This window comes from Pezoporus occidentalis, unplaced genomic scaffold, assembly GCF_034315485.1.
Source record: "Pezoporus occidentalis ecotype Australia unplaced genomic scaffold, CSIRO_AGI_Poc_V1 ctg199, whole genome shotgun sequence".
Lineage (NCBI taxonomy): Eukaryota > Metazoa > Chordata > Aves > Psittaciformes > Psittacidae > Pezoporus > Pezoporus occidentalis.
Genome location: NW_026913844.1, coordinates 743,153 through 756,154, shown reverse-complemented (window position 1 = coordinate 756,154; position 13,002 = coordinate 743,153). Strand labels below are relative to the sequence as shown.

The 13,002-nt window shown below is 43.2% G+C and overlaps 1 long non-coding RNA gene across 1 annotated transcript in view; it reads right to left on the bottom strand.

The window, feature by feature from the left end:
• Positions 1-13,002, bottom strand: part of LOC134163068 (uncharacterized) — an 86,272-nt gene that overhangs the window by 24,181 nt on the left and 49,089 nt on the right. The window contains exon 2 of the long non-coding RNA XR_009964550.1: positions 10,133-10,454. This is a non-coding gene — a long non-coding RNA (uncharacterized LOC134163068). The remainder of the gene's footprint in view (positions 1-10,132; positions 10,455-13,002) is intronic.

Below are 13,002 nucleotides of genomic sequence, written 5' to 3'. Positions count from 1 at the left end.
ATTCCAAATGCTCACAGTAGCTGCCTCCACAGGTGACTAAGTAGACCTCTAGGAAGATATCACGTTTTGTTTGCATAAAATTATGAGGTCTCGAATAAAACTAGATATTTATGACTTCTCAGATTGCCTCTCCTCCCCAAGTTTGCTGTGAGCCTCCTCCAGCTACTGATTCAACAGTGAATCATGGCCTCAGTCCCTGGGTCAGGCAGGCAGTGTTTCTCACGTGGCTGCCTTTATGCTCCTTGATTTCTTCCATGAAGACAAGAGACCTTTCCAAGTAGCACCCCTGTGGCACAGAGACGTGAGCAGAGGGACTGCTGTAAAGGTAGCAGTGCTGACCATTCCTGCAGGGAGACATGGGCTGCCATGACAAAGGAGAGAAACCTATACTTTCATAGCAGTCATCATTTCTTTGCATTCAACCCTCATGAACTTCTATCTAGCTGCTGTCTGTGGACAACAGCTGTGTTCCTCCCCACTAAACCCACTCTTCAGGCAATATATAATCATATAGACACACGTAGCTCATATCTATGTGTGTCCAAGGGCAGAGCCTAGCGGCTGGTTAGAACAGCACACAAAGACAAGGCAAAAGGGGTTAGGCCAGGAAGTAAAGGAGAATACAACATCTATATGAAAGCACAAGCATTTTAATTAGATGGCAGGACACAGTTACTCACATTGGAGTTTTGCCAGCTAATATCCATGCAAAATACCCACAGGTTTGAATGGACAAAAGGTTTTGGTGAGCGCTGCTTTGTATCAGCGAGGACACAGCTATCTTGCTCAAGGACAAAGTACACCAATCTAGGTGGACTGCAGGGCAGCCAGGCAGGCTGATATCTGCCCCTGCAAAATGCAAGTCGGAGCAATAAAAGGACAAATGAAAGAGCAGCTCTCTGATGGAGCAAGCACAGGTGACCGTGGTGGAAAGAATCAAGGGACAGAACACAAAAGAAACCCACTTTTCCCTCTCCAAACACAATATTAAAACACATTTTGGGCCAAATTCTAGACTTCAGCTTGCAGCAAACCTGGATCTTACTGAAAATCTTCTATCTGCCTCTGCTTCCTGACTTCAGCCCTAAATGACAGCAGATACTTGTGTGTTCGTCCACATGTTGCCTTACAGAGCATCAGAGCATTGGAAGAGCTTTCCTTAAGTGCAACATCCCACTCACTCAGATCAGCACTGCAGTAGAAAAGAGTATGGTGTTGCAGGGAACAGCATATACCTTTATAGGGCAAACAGAAGTTGAAGTGGAGCGGGGGGGAAAGAACCCAGAATCCAGACAGGCAGCCCACCTCCTGCCCCATGGGAAGGTTTGAGTTAGAGGATCTTGCCTTGCCTTGGCTGATTGCAATTACACCATCCGCTGTCTGGCTGGAAATAAAATGAAATTGCAACGGAGTTCCAGCTTTAATTGAAATTTCTTGGGATCTGTTATTACACGGCAGTGATTGTTCTGCAGCACTAATGAGCCTTTGCTCAGATGATTATCCAAGTGTCTCTCCAGTTGCTATTTCATTATTGTATTATTAATGATCAGATAGGATTGTCACAGCTGAGATGAAACCTGAACATCAGACAACAGAGCACTACGGCAGATCAGAGCACACAAACATGACTGCTTTGACACCTATCCCCCTGCTATGATGGCTGTAGCATCAGTGCTGGTACACGAAACACAAAGTGCGTGTCGATTTTGTTGGGAGCAAGTGGGACCTTTTATGTTTCCTTTTTGGTACACAGCACTATTAGCCTGTGTGAACCCTGCCATCCAGATAACCTTTTGTGTCCGGTTCTATGTGAACTGCTTTGAAAGCTGGTACTCTCCAGACTTTTCCTTCCAGGAAAGGCTTTTGTTCTTGTTATGCTCATTTTGTGATTCCCCGAGTGTCCATCTGGGTTTCAGGGCCTGAACTGATCACTGAAATAGCTATAACATTTAGGAGTTGCTTATCCAAACTACATTCTGTTGCTTGGAAGTAATTCAAACCCCCCTTGCATTCAACAGATTGCCCTGTATTGAGTCCTGCATGAAATCAGGCGGGATCCTGCAAGCTATCCACTTGGCATAAGACTGGGCCAAGACTGGAAGCTGTTAATTTTGGCAGGAGGAGATCTGCAAGATTTGGCAGTATAGAGAAAGACCTGGCTCACTGCAGCCCTAACTGCTTTGGGAAGTAGGTTTCCCATGTCTCCAGGAATGCAGTTGTACAGGGTACCGATGCTGAAAGGACATAGCCACATCTATGTGCAGTTACGTGTATAAGACCTACCACTCTTCCACTGCTGGTTCTCTGATGGAGAGATAAGCAAACACACAACCCATTTCCTCCATCATCTTTGGGTCTCAACACCACAAGTCAAAAAGCCACCATTTATAGAAAAGCTGCAACAGTGTAAAGAAGTTTATAACCTCAGGTTCACAAAGAAAAAAGGTACATTTTCAGGCACCTGAAAGGCTTATTTCCCTTTCTAAATAAGAGTAACACACCCCACATTTCTGCTTCACATACAACATATACAAGATCCACACAACATACCTAACGTATGTACAACATGAAGCACGCAACCTCACAGTGTAACCCACCACTACAAAAGACCATCCAAACCTCACTGCTCATTGTCAGCTCTTAACTGGCAGGAACACTTCAAACAGGCAGAAGCATTTCTCAAACAACTCCCAGCAACACTGCATGTATCCCTCTGCTAACACAAATCCTTGAAATACATAATCCTTCTTTGCTTTTGACCAGAATCCAGGAGCTGGTTTTGGTTGGTTGGGATTTTGTTCCTAATTTCACACGTTCCTTCTGCTGCGATGTTGGGCAAACCACTTTTCTATTTCAGTTACTTCAGACGGAAAATGGGGCAAAAAGTTCAGCCTCAAAGCTGGATGGCATTTCAGTTTCCTTGTGAAACGTAGCCAGAAACAGGAAGGGAACAGTTTGAAAACAGCAGGAAATAACTGCAAAAACCCAGGGTGAGTTAAGGCAACAGTTTCAGTCAACAGAAGTATCTGTACTAGATTCAGAACTGCCAAAACCTTTATTTTTGTCACTACAATTATTCCCCCCCCAATTATTATTTCTTCTTGCTGTGTTCATAAGTTAAGCAAATGTATTGTTAACCCATGAATGAAAGATAATGGCTCCCTTAGGGCTTGCTGAGTGCTTCAGCCTCTGTTAATTGTTTAATAGGGTTTTGTTGCCTAAGATCCTGAGCATGTGTTAGTAATTGGACAAAAAAAGTTCATTTCCTTGCCATTTGGTTTTACCATTAAATAAATACTCAACCTTTTTCAATCAGGATTACAAAAAGTTTTATGATCTTCCTGGGGGAAAACATACTGCATAAGCACTTGGTGGTGTTCTTAATGGTGGTGAAAGACAATCTACATGTCCAGGAATCACTGTCTTAAAATGCTGTTCTTGCTCTTATTTTCTCCTTCTCGCTCAGAAACACATCACACACGATTAGATCATTATGGTCTATCAATTTGTCATATTTCAGCAATTTTTTTTGCTTTAAGGATCCAAGATGAGAAATCACTAAAAAGGTCTAAAACTAGAGAAAAATCATTTTCCAAAAACAATTGCTCCATTTCGATGTCAAAACACACAATATTCCTCTCCTTTGAAAGAAGGTTAAAAAAATAAATCTCATCACCCTTAGCAGCAATCATTCCGCCTGCGAGTTTTGCACATTTAGTTGCAGATGCCTTTCTCAGGAATGATAGTGAAGCTTTAATTTACATGGCAGTTGCTTTCCTTTTGAGGCTCCACCTTAAAACAAACCCCCATTTCAGGATACAGCCATCTTGTCTATTTGTTTAATCTGCATTTGCACATACGTATACACATGTTACTGTGAGGGTGGCTGAAATTAGAGAGTAGGTGAGATTCAAGAAGTTCCTTGTTGGGAAGGGGATTGGCACAAGCAAGCGAGACCGTTGCTTTCCAACTTCTCAGGCAAGCCTGGATACTGCAAAGCAGTATCTGAGCCAGCTGACTCAAAGCTAGTCTAGATATGGCTATTCAAGCATCTCCCCTGTTCATCTGCAAAGCAGACTGGTTGTGGTGTACAAGAGCTATGGGATTAGCTCGGGAAGAAATAAAGGTATGATGATAAGACAACACTGAATTCAATTGCTGGCCCAGACTGACTCCCAGAGAAAAAAGCAGTCCCAAGCCGTGACTTCAGCTAAATGTGTTTCTGCAAGTTCTTCAGTGTTACTGGCTATTCCCTGCATCCCCAGACCATTAGCGTGCCACACTTGTAACTCAAGGCAGACAAAAAGGTCCCAGTAGCTCCCATCTGCCCCACTAGAAAGGATGAACTGATTATGTTCTACATTCAATCACAAGAAATAATCAATCTGTAATTAAGAGACTCCTCTCCCACCCCTCTATCAGGTCTTTGCCTCATCTACCCTTCCATCCCCCACCAAACCTTCCAGCATGAAGTCAATTTAATGAAATTTCTCTGTATCAAATGACCAGTTTGTAATAATTATATTTTCTTCTGCAATGGCTGTAAAAATGATTTAAAGCAGAGAAGGCTCCAATTTATTAAGCATCAAATTTTCTGTGGTGAACTTTTAACTATGAAAAGAGCCTTGAGACTGAGGGAGCTCTCCTCCCCCACTCTGGGCTTTGCCATTGCCCTGAAATATTGATGGTCTGTAGATGAAAACTTGACTCCTTTATGAAAATAAATGAACCCTGTGGTGGGCAGAACCCAGCTGCGTTTTCTACTCTTTCATCAAGCCTTATGGCAGAATGGTAAGGGAAGTGGGGAAAGAAGGATAACAAAACCATGCTCAACCAGTTCAGTCCCATATTTCCCTAGCTAATATTAGCACAGGAAGGTCTAACTGCTGGGTATCTTCCAGCTATCAGGGAAAAGCCCAGAGTCAGAGGGAGTTCAGGTTCTCACTGTGGTGCATCTAAGCTTGGTGAGCTTACAGAGATGCTGAGAACAGAACAGTCATCCTGAACAACATAAAGCTTGTGGCTCCTAGCCCTTGAAGTACCAAAATCCCAATTCAGCTGTGCTACCATGTGTTTGCAGCTCAGAAACTAACTTTAGGGAAAGCTTTGAACTTGGGGATTTACTTCTTTCAAGACGCAGCTCTCCTCTATGGGGTTAACTTCCACATTGACTACGTGCCCTGCCCACTGGTTTCTTGATCTCTGACACATTTGGATTTCTTTCAGGCCTTCTACCCTTCCATTAAGACTCTTCTATTGGAGTCACTCAGTTCTGTTCACGTTTGAACCCTTTTCACAGCAGAAGCCCACGTGACAGGCTAAAAACCACTCAAACTCCTCCACAACTTCCTTGGCTCTAACTAGGACCCTTTCCAGTTTAGCCTGGGACAAGCAGGCAGCCACGACTCTCCAGTCAAGTTGGTCAATGGTTAAAAGCTACCAAGTCCCAGTCAGCTGCTGCTGTTCTCTGAATAATACCATAATCCTCTTGTTCAGGCTGTGAGCCTGAGCGCAGGCAGCCCAAAATAGAAGTGGTAGAAGAATGAGAGAATTGAGTCCATGCCATGCGATAAGCATATTTCTTCAGGGATAATTATGGTGAAACAGAAAAACGCAATACTGCTTCTTTTTTCCCCCCTCATTTTAGTCACTCAGAGGAATGAAGGTGAATTCAAATCTGCCCTAACGCAACAACCAAGCAGCTCCCCAACACCCCCAAAGCAAAGGTTTGCCTGAAGTTTTTCCCTTTTGTCACTAGAAGTTTTTTGCAAAGTCCTTAATTTATTCTCTGGTTTCTCCCATATGCACCTCAGCAGCTCTGAGAACGAAAAAGGCAGTTTTCTGTAGCACAGTAGCAATTGCTGAAACAGCTCTCAGCATGGAGTTCATTGAAATGCAGACCAACTCGAGCACTTTCTTTTACCTTCAGCTGAACAGAAAGGGAAATGGCTTCTACTAGCTGATTGACCTTTCTGCTGAATAGGTTGTCTTGCTCCAAAGCTATGATCCGTGACCCCGAGGTGGAGTGGCATGGAAAGCCATGGATAATTATAACCCAACAGAACCATCGTTGCTAAAACAAGAGGGTATTCGAATAGCTGGTGCTGGTTTCCTATTTAAAGCGGCAAGCAATATTCACAGTAACCGATCCTTCCCATCTTTCTCCTCCTTGTCGTCCAAGGAGGAGGGCATGGATGCAAATGGCAGATTTCTTTAATTAGAACAAGGGGTAAACTGGGGAGACAGAAGGAGACTGAACAAGCCTGGCTCTCAGGGGAAGAGATTATTTTAATGAGACCTAATTCTATTACATGAAAGATGATGAACAATCGATGTGCAATCATGCTGACAGGATGTGGTTCGAGATTTTAGACTTTGGTATGCATGAAAAACCAGAGTTTTCTACACCTAGTGGAGAGAGAGCAAATATGAAAGAAAAGATAAAAGGAGCTGGGTCCTTATATAGGGTAATTGGCACAATTTGACTGTTTTCTGATTAATACCAGTGAAAGACATGGCCGAGAGTGTTAACCTGCCTGTTGCTTACCGATGACTGTTGAAATCAAGCATCATGCTTCCAAACACACTTGTTACATGAACCTCCACCAGCACACCTACAAAAGGCTGTTAATTAAATTCATTGTCTCCGGTAAACGGAACCCTAAGGGCTCCCAGAGGTAACACACATCTTGGCACAGAAACAACACAACTGACAGGAGCATCTGCCTTGCAGAAAATTACAGCACACACATAGTGACATTAAACAACAGAGAAGCAGCCAAGTCTCTTTGTTCCTTCCTAAACAGGGGCAAAGCATCAGTCACCAGCCCCTGGCTCATCTCTGGACCAGGCTAAGTTCTGGAGCAAGTTTTGCAGGCCCTGAGGCTTAGGATCAGGTTTGCAGCCTGCACAGAAAAATCTCACTCTGGCTGTAGCTCCAGTGAACCTTACTGGCATTTTTTGTCACGATCTCCATTCCTTCTGCCACATGCTGGGTATTTCTAGTCAAGTCAAGTCAAGTCTTCCAGTATCTGAAGGGGGCCTATAGGGATGCTGGGGAGGGACTCTTCATTAGGGACCGTAATGATAGGACAATGGGTAACAGGTTCAAACTTAAACAGGGGAAGTTCAGATTGGATATAAGGAGGAAATTCTTCCCTGTGAGGGTGGTGAGGCACTGGAATGGGTTGCCCAGGGAGGTTGTGAATGCTCCATCCCTGGCAGTGTTCGAGACCAGGTTGGACAAAGCCTTGGGTGATTTGGTTTAGCGTGAGGTGTCCCTGCCCATGGCAGGGGGGTTGGAACTGGATGATCTTAAGGTCCTTTCCAACCCTAGCTATTCTATGATTCTAAGTGTACAATAGCATATAGCTGCATAGCCTTATATTACATGCTTAGGCAACTACTTGTGAAAGCACATCCTCTATTTGTGCATGCCTGCTAGTTGTATGTACATTCATGTGGGTCACGCTCTCAAAAAGAAGGTTTTCATGTGTCTAGCTTGAAGATTTCTGCACACAACAGCCTCCTGTTCTGTCACATTAGTCCTCAGAATCAATTTTTGCTTTAGAAGCTAATGAGGCCATTTTTAACAAGGTGAACTCAATCACACCCATGGAAAGGGACTTAACAGCCTGATGATTTCCACCAAATCGACTAAAACAAGGCATAACTTTCTCCTCAGCTATTTACAACAATTGCTGGATGAGCTCTAACTGAATAAATCAGATGAACCCCAGCCTCTTCAGTGAAGCTTTGCCGATATTTGGAAGCTGAAGATCATGCTCAGAGACCTTGGGAAGGTCATTCTACAGACTTTCTAGAAGGATCCTGTCTCCTTTATCTTGCACAAGGTCTCGTATCCCAAGGGATGTATTAATGTTCTTTCTTACATGCTGCCCACAAGCTTCTCACAATTTGTTTCATTTTCTTTTTATCTACCTCTGACAAAAGCAGACATAAAATAGTACAAACCCATCTTACCAGCATTTTAACACTTAGATGGTCTCAGTTACTGCATAAAGGCCAAAGAAGAAAGCTGCCCTGACCTCAAAGTTAATATCATTTGAGCTTTTTACATCGATCATTTCATATTTATTACTACATTCCTTTATGATACAGGCACACACAAACCTCCCTACAACTCCATTGCTGCGGTGGAAATTTCACTCTAATAATGAGATGCCCAAGTGCAAACAGCTGATTATTTTTAGCTTAAGAAGCAAGAGGACAAGCAATAAAAGAGCAGGAAAAGTGCATCATGAAATGTACTTTGTTCATTTGACAACTGCAGTTTAGTTATAATTAATTATGATAATACTTTATAGCATAGCAGTTAACGCTCTGTAGTATAATTTGCTAAAGCCTCAGTAACATGAAGCATCCCCTCCAGCCGTATGCTGCTAAACCTTTACTATGTGCTAGGGAAAAGGCTGACATTTTGGGGGTGAATATTACGGAATAAGGGTAGAAATTACAAGTTTGCTTTGGGAGATCTGTCAGGGTTACATACACAGAGACAGGGGCTGTAGCAGCTTTACATTTGATTTCTAAGAGAGATATAAGAGCTTGCAGAGATCACTGACACCGTATAGAAAGAGCCTTCTGTTGTCATTTCTCTAACCTTGCAATACTCTCCTGACAGCATCCTTCCTCCGCTGATGTCATTTTAAGATGAAACCCTCATCTTTTCAGGTACCCAGGCCTACAGAGAAGGGGTAAGAAAGCTTCTCTGAAGCACTTCTATTTTGCCCTAATAGTTTTCTGGATGGCAGCTCAGCAGGGAGGCAAGGCACACAACAGGCCACAGTCGGAGCGAATCCTCTCCATCTTCCAGAGCACTGGTGATTAACCACTTCTTGGAAAGAAGTGACACAGAGACATGAATAAAGAGATGCTGGCTGCTAGACTAAAAGTGCAAGTGGAAATTACTCATAAGCCATGGGATTCAGAGAAATCCGTGATTGGTAACCGAGCATATAATAACTGTATCACCAGAGGAGCTCCCCGAGTGCCCATCTCTCCTCCTCCTCGCACCGCTGCAGGCACCCATGGTGCCTGTCAGCTGCTGCGCTGAAGCTGAGGGAAAGCGATCGGGATCTGGATGGAGACTGACATCTCCCCTTTTAGGCAGTGAGGTGGTCTCTTGCATGATATTATTTTTACCTACTGCTAAATGCAACCACTGTTGCATTTTGTAAAGTCACCTAAAGTTGGAAAAGACCCCCAGACATCACCTAATCCATCCTATTGCTCAGAGCAGGACAACTACCACCAAAAGATCAGGCCAGCTATGGCTCTGTATCTCTCAAACCTTCCCAACAGTGCACCTTGAAGTAGCAAACTTCAGTCTTGCACTGCCTTGATAGCAAAGTTTTCCCTAATGGATTCAGCTTGCCTGGAAAGCCTAGGAGAGATTCTTATGTAAAGAGACCTTTAAAAGTCCAAACTGAGCATTCTTACTGTATAGTGCTTAGTACGAAACACTAGCTGTTGTTTTCAGGACCATAGTAAGAAGCAGAATCCCTTCAGACTGCTTAAGTTTGAGTGGCTTCATGTTCTTCCTCTGCAACACACTCCCTCGTGCCTTCCTTCTCTTGCCCAAAATCTCCTACTATGTAACCGCTATAGTAGTCATTAAGGAGGACCCAACCTCCCTCTGATCCTTAAGCTGTTCCCATAGCATAGGTAATAATAAATATAGGCAGATTTCAGTATAGAAGAATTATCAGGTTTCAGTGGCTGTAACAATATCTGAATTATCAGGTGAAAGCCTTATGGAAAAGCAATTAGGTAATAACAGACTTGTATCAGAGTCATCTTTTCACACTGCACTGCAAAATCAGGACCCAAAATGAATTTGATTGGATTAAATAAAAGAACCAATCTAGCCTCCTCATGATCTCCTACACAGAACTGAAGCTTTAGAGAGACCTGAAAAAGCAATCATAACGTTTTGTTTCAAGATTTCCTTCATTCCTTCCCAATCTTAGGATAAGAAAACGAAATAGGAATCACCTCTGTCCACCTTCTCTCCCAGACACTTTCTGCTTTATTGCATTTTTCAGGAACTTATCAGAAGAATCTCCAGACCCAAAATCTCACCAATAAATGAACAAGGTGAAAAACTGACCTCGTTGCTGCCACTGATGTTTCAGAATGCAAGTGTGGAGGAGTTTGTGTTGCTTGTCCATTCCCAGACTGCCTGGAGCTTTACAGATGACACAGTTGATTCAGGGTGTATTCTGTATCCAGCAATCTGAATAAAGCAAAGGCAACCAGCAGCCCATGAGAGCCACCTGATTTACCACAGCTGTAAAACAGATACCATCTACAGCAGTCCCATAACAGAGTAATGCTAAATTCTTCATTTTGCACCGTATTTTCTGCTCTTTTTCCTTTGTAGGATGCCTTTTATTCAGCTTCCTGTATCTTCAAGAGGGGTGCTTCACCTCCTGGAAAACAAAGGAAGAGCTGTTAGGAAAAGGCAGAAAGGTAGTACAGACAGACAGAGGAGTTTCCTATGTAGGCTAGGGGAAGATGAGAGAGCAAGGGTTAACAGGAGGTAAACTGCACAAGGTCTTCAAGTCAGCAACAAACCTACCAATACTCAGTGATTGTCCTGGGATCTGGAGAAAATTGCCATCATTTTAAGGAAGAACATTAAAAAAAATAGAGAAAAAGAACGTTCCCCCCCCTTTCTGTCCCATCTGAATCTATCTTGATTCCTCCCCTTACATCAGCAATCTAATGACTGATTCTGGTTGAAACCAACCAAACAAAAAGGCATTCTCTGTTGGTTTTGGGGAAGGGATGCGACATGCAAACAGCCAGACTGCTCTTTAAGTGGCCAATGGGCAGACTGGGAGCTGAAAACACAACTGAAAGCAAAACAACTGAATTGTACAGACCCACCACTAAATTTCCTAGCAAAGGCAGGAAAGCATGAAAGCAATGGGAAGGAGTTCCAGATCACATGCAGGACAGCACTGGAGGTTCAATGTGATAAATTTAGGCAAGCCAAAAGGTTTGCCAACTTAGTTTACATTTTTACTCTGGTCCCTTTGCTCCTTTTATTTCCTATGCACCTGTGATGATTAATATCCGAAGGTATTATTGCACTCCCGATACTCAAACCAAGCAATTTCAGAACCTGGAGTAAGCGCTGACAAAAAGGAAGGGTAGGTGGTGAGGTCAAGCTCTCTCGCACATCCAAGCTCTTTTTCTATTGACATTAATACAGGGAAGAGCTGAACGCACAGGGAACACACAGGAAATGTCATCTTTGTTCATAGACTTTTGTATTAAAGATAAGACCTGAATATTTATCTTCCCTTCCAGCCACTTAACTCCACCAGTCCATTAGCTCGGGGGCAGTCATGTTTGACTTTGGAGAGTAATGACAACCGCTATGCCTTCAGGATCCCAAACATCTACCAACCCTTTCAGGTGCCTCTTCTCCTTTCCTTCCTTAACTGAAGGTGTGAACATGCTGCAGAACTGAGAATCAAAGGGAAGAAAAAGAACCAATATTTTTTTTCTTTAAGCTTGAGGAAAAAAAAAAACCCAACCAAATAGTTCAGCAAACATTATTTAAACTAAGGGTTTTATAAAGTGACTTCTGCCCCTTTTCTAAACTGTTTATTCTCTCCTCTCTCCTTACTTTTCTGCCACTGACTGACAGCTCCCTGATAATAGATTCTCTCAGTTGGTAGGCATGTTTTATGATGTTTCATTCATGGCACTGCGAACAAGAGGGTCCCTCTGTACCTCCTCCCGTTTCTCTCCCTTTCCAATTGCCTCTAAGAATGATAGCAGCAAAGAGTGCAGAAATCAAAGGAAGTGCCTTCACATGCACCGTGTTCGTGCAGTAGCAATAAAGTGCCTGTTTCCTAACCTGCAATGAATGCTTCCACACAGGAAAAACAGAGCAGGAAACTCAGATTAATGCAGAGGACAAGTAATTATTTTGCTCTAAGTATGCGATGTGCTTCTCAACACACTCAGTGTGGCCGTACTTGGCACCACCAGCCCTGTGGTACCCCAACATGGACCTGCAGCTCCAGAACAGTGGCACCTCTAGAGCAGAACAGCTCATGTTAAAAGCTTATTGTATTATTTCTTAGGCAACCCAAGGGATCTGACCACTCAAATGGCAGATGAATTCAAAACTGATGGGAGATGAGAAGATAACCACGGAGTCAAACCGCTTTTGAGTGAAAACAGCAATTCCTTTTCAGCCTTGATCTCAATAAAATACTTTCCCTTTGTTGTGCAATCAGAACCTAAGACGCAAATTCAAAAGAGGCTCAAAATAAGTCCGTATTTTCTGCAAGAGCATTTTGCACAAACACTGTGTTTTCCATGTTTACTTTGTTTGCCAAAATTAGACGTGAAAGCCAGAGCAGCAGGATGGGAGACACTCCCTTGGTTAGAATGACTTCCACTTTTCCTTGGGGTTTCTTACTGACAGTGTAAATTTGGGGCTTGTTAACACATTACAAGACATCAAGCATCACACAGCTTTTAGGTTTTCAATCTGCTTGTTTCTGTTGCTTAGTTGTGGTGATGGTTTAAATCGGAGGAGGAGGGGGAAGCCTTTGTAGTGGAAATGCTGGCTGCCTGTCTGCGCTGGTTTTGCTTTCAGTTTCTGAAAAAGGGAAAGAAAGGTCCTTTCTAAATAAGGGGAAGTCACCACCACCATCAGGCTTGGAAGCTGGCGCTGCAGAGGGGCTCATCATTTGATTCAGCAAAATCTCTAGTAACAAAGCAAAGAGGGAGGGTTGCGTTTACTCTGCTAATCCTAACTTCCAGGTTCAGCTCCCTGCTTCGATAAAGAACCCAATGAGGTATTTCAGGTAGCAACTTTGAACCACCTCTTTAAATAGATTAAGCTTCTAAATGTCTCAGTAGAAATTAGGCACCTAAATGTCTTCGAGGATCAGAGCCTGGTCTACAGCCAGATAAGATTTGCAGGAGGATTTCTGTGCCTTAGGCTGTGGA